The 9,336-nt window shown below is 48.1% G+C and overlaps 1 pseudogene; it reads left to right on the top strand.

Moving 5' to 3' along the window:
• Positions 1 to 2,141: 2,141 nt before the first annotated feature.
• Positions 2,142 to 2,681, top strand: LOC110193084 (uncharacterized protein C9orf40 pseudogene; annotated as a pseudogene).
• The last annotated feature ends 6,655 nt before the right edge of the window (positions 2,682 to 9,336 follow it).

The following is a 9,336-nucleotide window of genomic DNA, read 5'->3' as shown; positions in this document are numbered from 1 at the left end:
CCCCCCAGTGAGGTCTGACTCACACTTGTGAAGCTGATGTTTTTGAACCCAAGAACCTTTGATAAAGTCATTGATAAAAACGTGAAACAGCATGGGGCCATGAACAGATCCCTGAGGCACTCTACTGCAGACCTCCCCTATTAGATTGTAAGCTCTTTGAGGGCAGGGCTTGGCATGCTTGCTTGAGTTTGTATCCTTAGCTCTTAGTACAGTGCTTGGTCCATAATGAGTTCTTAAATGCTTTTCATTCATTCATTTGTTTGTTCATTCACCAAACAGCCCGCTGAGGCTGGCGGTAGGAATGTTATCTGTGTTTTACTGATGAGGGACCCAAAGCTCAGAGAGCTGAAAGGAGTCCTTGGGCCAAGAGGCAGGATTCAAACCCAGGTCTCTCCTGATGGTGCCAAGGATAGCACCTTCACACTAGAACAACTCCTCACTGATCAAGTGGCAGGAATACCCAATGGGGGAGACCATGAATCCAGCCCCATGTGAAGAAAGCAAACCAGATATGCCCTTTGGGAAGGAATGTGTGTCCTAGAAGGGCTGAACATGGACTTGGTTGCCTGCTGCCTTGTCTCCGTGCCCCCAGCCTCTCCTTAATGAGCTTCATACGCACTCATTCTATTAAACTTCACTTTGTGTTTTACGGCTAATAGGCTTCCCAGCCAGCAAAGTTTAATGCTCATGCCACCAAATGTAATTAGAGCATTAACTCATCCTCCCATTAAGAGAGAGGAATTGGTGGCCTTGGCATTTCTCATAAATTGGTAATCTCTCCCTGCACTCGACTCCCAAGCCCCCGATGTTCTCTATGTTGAATTAATGGCATTTTAATTAAGATCCAACATATTGCAGCTTGTTCTCACCTCGGCTTGGAGTAAGCTTGATCGTGGCCCACGGTCTGCATCTAGGAAGACTCAGTAACAATGCCCATCAGACTCATTGGACGGCATTCACTCTGTCTCGTTGACTCCTAGGCTGGGAGGTGAGTCCAACTCTAACAGTTCCCAGGATACTGGAGCCCTGAAAGTCATTGACTGAAACCGTCAGGGCCTCGCCCCTCTGCTCCTGGGGCAGCTTCTTGGAACTGCTCCTTAAAAACAATCCTAGAGAAGGAGCTTTGGCTTTGAAAAGTCCCAAGATTCCTCCCTTCCTCTCCTCTTCTCCAGTCTAGTTCCGTTTCCTACCAATTCCACCCTGAGTCTTCTCTCTTCTTCCTGGAGCCGATAGAATTCCAGACTTTCAGAAGTGGATGGGCCCTTAGTGGCATTCAGTCTGTCCAGCTCATGCCCCAAAAGGCATTCCCATTAAAACAGATCCTGGTGTCTTTGCTTAAAGACTCCCCAAGGGAACTCACCACCTCCCAAGGTGAAGCCGCTCGCTTCACACTTGTCTCTGCAGGCTGTGCCACAGGAGAGCTTCTCAAGACGTCTATCAATGATCTTTGGAAGTGGTGGACCGGAGGCAAGACAAGGGCAAATGCCATCCTATTTTGAAGAAATAGAATGGAATCTGCAGATTACAGACCAATGAATTTGACTTTGGTTCCCAGAAAAATTTTAGCAGTGTAAGTCGAGTTAGTGACCACCCAAAAGTGAGAGGTGATTACAAAGAACCAGCTTGGCTATTAAGAGGCTGTCAGACCAGACTTACCTCATTGCCTCTTGACAGTTTCTGTTTGTGGTTGGCAGGGTGGATCAAATGACCTATTTATTAATCGCTTTGCACGGTGCCTGGTATATAGTTGGTGCTTCATAAATGCTTGTACCTTTCACATTGTACTGAGTTATATCTATTGTGATAAAGCACGTAACAAAGTCTCTCCTGCTATCCTTGTGGATAAGATGGAGAGATGTGGGTGAGACAATAACATGGTGAGGCAGGTTTAAATGGGTCGAGTAGCCAGCCCCAAAGACTGGACACGTTAATGGTTCCATGTCTGCTTGGCCAGAGGTCGGCAGTAGAGTACCTCAGGGTCTGTTCATGGCCCCATGCTGTTTCACGTTTTTATCAACGACTTTATCGAAGGTTATTGGGTTCAAAAACATCAGCTTCAAAAGTGTGAGTCAGGGCCCGGCTCCGGCAGCATCCCGCCGCTTTGGCAGCAGGGCCTGCCCCAGGCCCGGCCTAGCGGATTCATGGCCAAGAGGCGCGCGGCGGAGCCGGTTGTGTTCCACGTGCCCTGGAAGCGGCTTCTGCCCCGCGGCCTCCTGGACGAGCCCGAACCGCTGTGGGCGCTGCCGGGGCTCGGGCCGCGGCTGCTGCTGAGCGGCTCCGACCTGCGCCGCAAACGGAAGCGGGAGGACGGGACCATGACGGAGCTCCTGTCCTCGACCAGCAAGCGCTCCGGCGAGGCCGCGGTCCCCGGCGGCCCTGCCCCCGGGGACGGGGTCCGCATGGACACCGGGGAGCCCAAGCCGCCGGCCGAGCTCCGCTGCCCCGCGGAGGGTCCCGGGCCCCGCGCCCCGGAGCCCGAGCGGGGTGCCGGAGAGGAGGTCCCGCGGCCCAGGGGCGCCAGGCCCCAGGAGGAGCAGCTCATGGAAGAATTTTGGCAATATAATACATTCCAGTACTGGAGAAATCCTTTACCTTCCATTGATCTGTCAGAAATTGAAAAACTAGCTGAAGCAACTCTTACAAGCAAGGATGAAGGTGCTGAAATTGACATGGAATCTTGACCTATGGATCTGCTACAGACGGAATAATGGTGATAACGATACTCATCTTTAGCTGAATCTACCTGCTTCTCTTCAGAAAAACAGATGTTTCAGATATTTTGAGGTATAACCTCCTCCATCTGGAAAAAATGAGGGAAGGACTTTTTACAGAAAAATGCTGAGACTATTGTCATGTCTGACAGGATTTTTCATGGGTCGTCAAGGACAAAGTATAGTTATAACAAGTATTTTAAAACATGGTTGCTCAAAGAAGAAAATATGTTCAGACTTTAAATCTGAGTTCATCTCTAACCAGTTTAGAAGTTCTGGCACTATTAGAGGTGACTGAGAAGTGTTTGAATATTAAATCAAAAAAAGGTTTAGTTGTGGTGCATGAAATTAAGACATTTTATAACAAATGCTGGTGATAGTAAATAATATATTAATACATTTTGTTGCCTGTGTTCTTAGTTGAACCAAAAAAAGCTGTCATAACATCTATGCAAGCTAGAACGGTGAATGTCAGGGTGTTCTCTCTTTCTGAGAACTAATGATGTCTTTAAAGAACACTTTCCTTATGCTGTGTGATGTAAAGTAATGGACATTTCAGTAAGCACTCTGCATTTGTGCTTGTACAGCTATCAGTGTAATTTGACTTATGTTGAGTTGTGCCAAAATGTCCAATCAGAGATGGAGACGGAGCTGTGGGAAATGATGAGGGCTCCTTTTCCCCATGGATTAAGGGGAAAGAAATTTTATCATACAATCAGTTTGGTTGGTTTAGTTATTTTTTTTAAACTAATGAAGTTTTTTCTTTTTAAAATTATAAGAAACTTGTCATAGCTGGACCAATGTATAATGCTTTGGCTTTATCATCTTAGGATGTATCATGACCAAGTTTTAAAGTTTGTTTATTATTACTGTTGCATTATGGTAACCTTAATAAAGCCTTGCTAAAGGAAAAAAAAAGTGTGAGTCAGACCTCACTGGGGGGTCTATGAGCAGAAGCTGCATGACCTTTTCTTAGGTACATCGTGGAGAGGATACGTGTTCAGAGAACACCTCAGAAGCCATGACACCTTCTGAAAAAAGCTCCCAAAGGCCAATCGATGAAGTCTAGAAGGCCCTGATATTCCTACTGAAGGTGAAGGATTTAAAGAGATGGGAGAAATTGGCCTTTGTCAATGGAGCTTAGGATGGAGGGGGTTTTAATGAGAAGGCAACAAGGCCAACATCGATCGAGCAGATGCAGAGACAAAAATAGACAACTGTTTTGCAACAACTCTAATTGGGCTTGTCAGCCTGACAAACATGACCTTTAAGCCGAGGGGCTCCACAGACAGGAAGAGTCTGGAAAGGGAGAAAGTCCCGGGCCAATGCATGAACTGTCCCCAGCAGGAATGGACCAAAAGCCTCCAGTGCACAGTGCCACCGTGTTAGAGGAATGGGATGAGAGAAGGACCGTGGAGACACTGCAGTACCATGGCCAGGGGCATGAAGAAGTTTCAGAAAGTGCTAAAGGTGATGTTTTGGAAAGGGCTGCCAAGGCCAGACCTGAGGGAGCAAGAGGCAGGGAGGGGATGGTCCAAGGCATGTGCTCCAGAGTAAGCCCCTGACACCCACACAAGGGGGCTGGGAGGGGGCACAGAAGGGAAACTCCCACCAAGAGGGCCTTGGAGCCATGACAGCAAAAGGGAAACCCCAGGGTCCAGGCTGTAGCCTGAATAGCTCAGATCGGCCCTGTGGTCACAGCTGCCCACCTGCTTTAGGGGCAAGGAAGGGATCCTGCTCCTTTGGCAGACTGATGCCCAACCTTGGGGTCTTGGGCCAGGAGACACCAACCAGTTAGGAAACAGAAAGTTTCTAGCCTGGAAGCTTCTAGACAGAGAAAGTTCAAATAATGGAGGGAGGGAAGGAATTAGGGGAATGAGGGGATGTTTCAGAAAAATGACAGCAGAAAGGGAAGAGGATGCAAGGTAGAAGGAGAGCAGGTCAGGGAATAGACTGCCTTTGGAGAGAGAGAGACAGAGACAGAGACAGAGAGAGAGAGAGACAGAGACAGAGACAGAGAGAGAGAGAGAGAGAGAGAGAGAGAGAGAGACAGGAGGCCATAAAAACTTTTTTCCAGATCATAACAGAGGCACAGTCTCTACCTTCAATGACTTTTCAGTCTAGTTAGAAACCAGGCATCCAGACCAATAGAATGCAGAGTAGACCATGATGAGCACTGAGCACTTGGAGAGAGGTTGAGAGGGAACCTGGGAAGGCTTCATGGAGGAAGCACACTTGAACTGGATCTTGAATAATAAAAGCAAAGCAAAAAGCAGAGGTGAAAGGGAGGGCACTAGAAGACCCAAAGGAGAAAACATCTGGAGGTGGGAAAGGGCAGAGTAAAATCCTCATTTTCGTGTGATATTTATATTGAGGCTTAAGATCTAGAACCTTCTGCCAGAGGACAGTGACTTTGACAAGAGTGTAGGGTATGTGAGAGGTTGGACCTAGATGGTGGAGAGCCTTGAATGTCAAGCTAAGGAGCCACTGAGCTACTGGGCAGAGGGATGTGATCAGAGTAGGGCATTTAGAGCCTGCCAATGGGTGTAAAATGGATCAGAGAGAAGACAGATTATTAGGCCGAGACTAATAGACTCAGTAAAGACTCAGTAAAGAGCACTCATCTTCCTCTGTTCCTTTTTCCCCCTTGATAATTTATTTATTTTTAGTTTTCAACATTCACTTCCATAAGATTTTGAGTTTTAAATTTTCTCCCCCTCTCACTCACCTTCCCCCAACGCCTAGACGGTGTGCAGTCTGATGTAGGCTCTACTTACACATTCATATTAAGCCTATTTTCCCATTAGTCATGATGTAAAGAACAATTAGAACTAATGGGAGGAACCATGAGAATGAAGCAATAAAACAAAACAACAAAGGAAAAGGAGAGCAAATAGTCTGCTTCCCTCTGCATTCAGACTCCATGGTTCTTTCTCAGAATGTGGATAGCATTTTCCATCATGATACTTTTGAAGGTGTCTTGGATCCTTGCATTGCTGAGAAGAGCCAAGTGTATCAAAGTCAGTCATCGCACAACGTGGCTGTTACTGTGTACAATGTTCTCCCGGTTCTGCTCACTTCACTCAACATCAGACCATACAAGTCTTTCCAGGTCTTTCTGAAGTCTGCCTGCTCAGCATTTCTTATAGCACCATAGTATTCTACTACATTCATATACCACAACTTGTTCAGCCATTCCCCAACTGATGGGCATCCCCTCAGTTTCCAATTCTTTGCCACCACAGAAAGAGCTGCTATGAATATTTTTGTACGTGTGAAAAATGTGCAAAACAAATGTTTTCCCATCTGTGTCTTTGTGATACAGACCTAGAAGCGGTATTGCTAGGTCAAAGGGTATGCATAATTTTATAGCCCTTTGGGCATAGTTCCAAATTGCTCTCCAGAATGCTTGGATCAGTTCATAACTCCACCAACAATGGGTTAGTGTTCCAATTTTCCCACACCTTCTCCAACATTTATCATTTTCCCGTTTTGTCACATTGGCCAATCTGATAGGTGTGATGTGGTACCTCAGAGTTGTTTTGATTTGCATTTCTCTAATCAATAGTGATTTAGAGCATTTTTTCACATGACTATAGATAGCTTTACTTTTTTTCATCTGGAAACTGCCTGTTCATATCCTTTGACCATTTATCAATTGGGGGCCATCTTCTGTTCTTAAGCATTTATTAAGCACACTCTACTTGCCTTTGCTAAGCACTGGGGATACAAAGAAAGGTGAAAGACAGTTTACAGTCTAATGGACACCAAATGTGGCCTTTTCCTTCTCCTAAAACACAATAAAAAATCATCCAAGTTTTGATAGAAAGAAGCAAGGCCTTGGGAGGCTGTTTCTAGCTCCTCTGACATTCTCTTTGCCACAGAGATGTACTGAGTGGTGCATCATGCCTGTAAATATGTGAAATGTCCATCACAGCCACACATGCGCTCAACCGTCGAGTCATGAGGGTACCCAGGCTCAGGAGGGCTTCCCTTGAACCCAGTTTTGCCCAGCACTGGGCATTCCTTAAAGAATCCCTGATATCATCATCAGGGGTGGGGACCCTCCTCATTTTACTGAGGCAGCTCGCTGGGGCACTCAGCTGGAAGAGCTACCCACAAGGATGACAGAGTCCTCCTGGCCAGAAAGGCAAGGACTGAGGATCTCACTTTCAGAAAGTATGGAGAGGGTGCACTGTAATGAGGGCTACTCAGGCAGGAGTTCATGGACCTAATAACAACAGAAAAGAGGCCTAGAATCTTTCCTGAGTAGGTGTGCAAGACAGAGAACCCCACTCACAAGTCTTGTTGGAATAGATGACTATTACCCACTTCTGGTGACTGACCTGGGAACATAAGATACTGCCAGAAGGAACCTGGAAACCAGTGCCAAAGATTATGACATCATAGGCCCAAAGCTGAAGACCTTCAGAGCACAGGTGGCCTTTTGTCACTGGTGCCCATTGAAGGGAAGTGGGGAAGAAGAAAAAACCCATTTGGAAGCTGGACTGTTGGCCAAGGAGATTGTGTTTGAGAACCACACTTCCATTTTTGGACCACAACTTGGGTTGGAGGAATGAATGGCTCCAGGCCAGGGGTGGAAATTCTCTCCAAAGACTCGTAAGAATGTGTTTGCTTGCATTCTTTCGAAGCTCATCCAAAGGGATCCAAGCTGGAAAGGATGGTAGAAGAGAGGAGGAAGATAGAGAGGAAACCGTGCCCACGTGTAGTCACTGAGCTAAACCCTATGGAAAATGACTGTGACATGGGAAGGATGGTCCTTGATCTACCCAGAAGTTCCACATCCAAGAAAGGGGCTGGTCCTAAAGCCCATGGATTCAGATGTCTGCACATAAATGCGTGAGTATAGCTAGCTAGCAAGCAAGATGAACTAGCAGCCCCCAAACTGATCTCATAGGTGTCACTGAGAGGTAGTGGGATGAGATCCACAGTTGGAAGATGAGCTCTGGAAAGGTGCCCCCATTCAATAAAGTAAGATGGGTCAGAAGGGGAGGTTTCAGGGCAGAACTGTCCACGTGGCAAAGAAGTCCAAGGTGCACAGAAGGGAAGTCATGGTTGAGATTGCTGGGCTAAAAGATCAATGGATGCAAAAGCAGAATCCATGTAGTCACTGGATACATTACCGGCCACCTGGTCAGAAGAGGAAATAAATGAAAATTTCAAGAACCCATCATGAGCCTGGTACAGGTAGAGGCTGCTACAGCAGTGAGGGGAGGCTGAAGTGCAGACATCTGCTGGAGCTCTTTCTCTCTAGAAGGTTGGCTCCAATTCTTTACAAAATTCTAGAACATGTTAAAGGGGCGATGCCCCCCCAGGGACAATTGCTCCCTCCCCTGCCCTCGTCAGACCACATTGAGAGTCTCGAGGTAAGCTCTGGCCACCTCACCATAGGAAGGACTGGTCCGGAGGAGCACAACAAGCCGTGACTGGCATCTGGCTGTGACTGGCACCAGATGAGGCCTGGATGGATAAACTCAGAGCTTTAGCCTGGAGGAGAGAAGGCTCAGGAGGCCTCGGCAAGCATTTAAAGCCGGGGGCCTGCAGAAGAAGGACATCTACTCTTCTAGGGGTGGGACCAAGAGGGATGGGTGGATCTTGCTTCAGCCAATGAGTGCAGCCTCAGAGTGGGCTGCCTTGGGAGGCGGTGGGCTCTGTTCCCCACCAGCAGTCTTCAAGCCGAGCCCATATGGCCCCTTATGGGGCATGTTACAGAGGGGATTCCTAAACAGGCCAGAATCAGCATGGACGGTCTCTAAACTCCTTCCAGCTCTGAGGGTTTGTGACTCAGGACTCCCCATCAGGCTGGCTGAGGCTCTGGGACTCAGTGCAGCTGAGTGACACATGGGGACTGGCCCAGTCAGGACCTAACCAGGTTTTGTTGTACAGGGTCAGGTGCGCGAATTTAACCACGACTGCACACTTCCAGTGTGGCGGGTGGGAATGGGATGCTCACGAGCTGGAGGCTTCAGATGACTGTCCAGATGGAATGAGCCTTCAAGGCTGTGGCCTCAGTTATGGTTTATCATTCTGATGAGCCAATCCGAGCTGTCCCTTTTCTCCCCACTGATCCCCTAATTCACGGTACACAGGCAAACCACCGAGGCATTTGCTGGAGGCCATTAGGGCAAACTTTACTCAGGCTGGAGGATTCCAGGGAACCCAGTGAACATCACCTCCCCTCAGACCCAGGAGGGGAGAGCTCAGGGCCCCAAACCCAAGAGCCCAGAAAGAACAGTGGTTCCAAGACTTCCAGCCCTGCTCCCAGCCTAGGTGTCCCATCACCCCTGAAACTATAGTCCAGGGAAGCCACCCTTGTGGGGAGGCGACCTGGCCGCTGCTACCCCAGGGCCAGCAGCCCCTGCCTCCTCAGCACTGAAGACCCAGAAAAGAATGTTCTACATAGCAAAGTCTCAGCCCTGCCCAGCAGGTCAGCATCACAAACTGATAGGATTTTATCAGTGCAAATGACAGGAAAGAGGAGACCTCACTAGGCATTTCCCACAAGGAATGGGATGCCCTGGCCCACCTTCCCTCCAGGCCTGATCAGGCTCCCTCTCCCTGACTGCATTAGCTCTTAGCAGGGCTCTCTCCCTAGTCGGCAAGG

This window comes from Phascolarctos cinereus, unplaced genomic scaffold (assembly GCF_003287225.1).
Source record: "Phascolarctos cinereus isolate Bilbo 61053 unplaced genomic scaffold, phaCin_HiC Scaffold_7;HRSCAF=346, whole genome shotgun sequence".
In the NCBI taxonomy this organism is placed as follows: Eukaryota; Metazoa; Chordata; class Mammalia; order Diprotodontia; family Phascolarctidae; genus Phascolarctos; species Phascolarctos cinereus.
The sequence above is the reverse complement of the archived record's forward strand: the minus strand, read 5'-3'. Positions and strand labels throughout refer to the sequence as shown.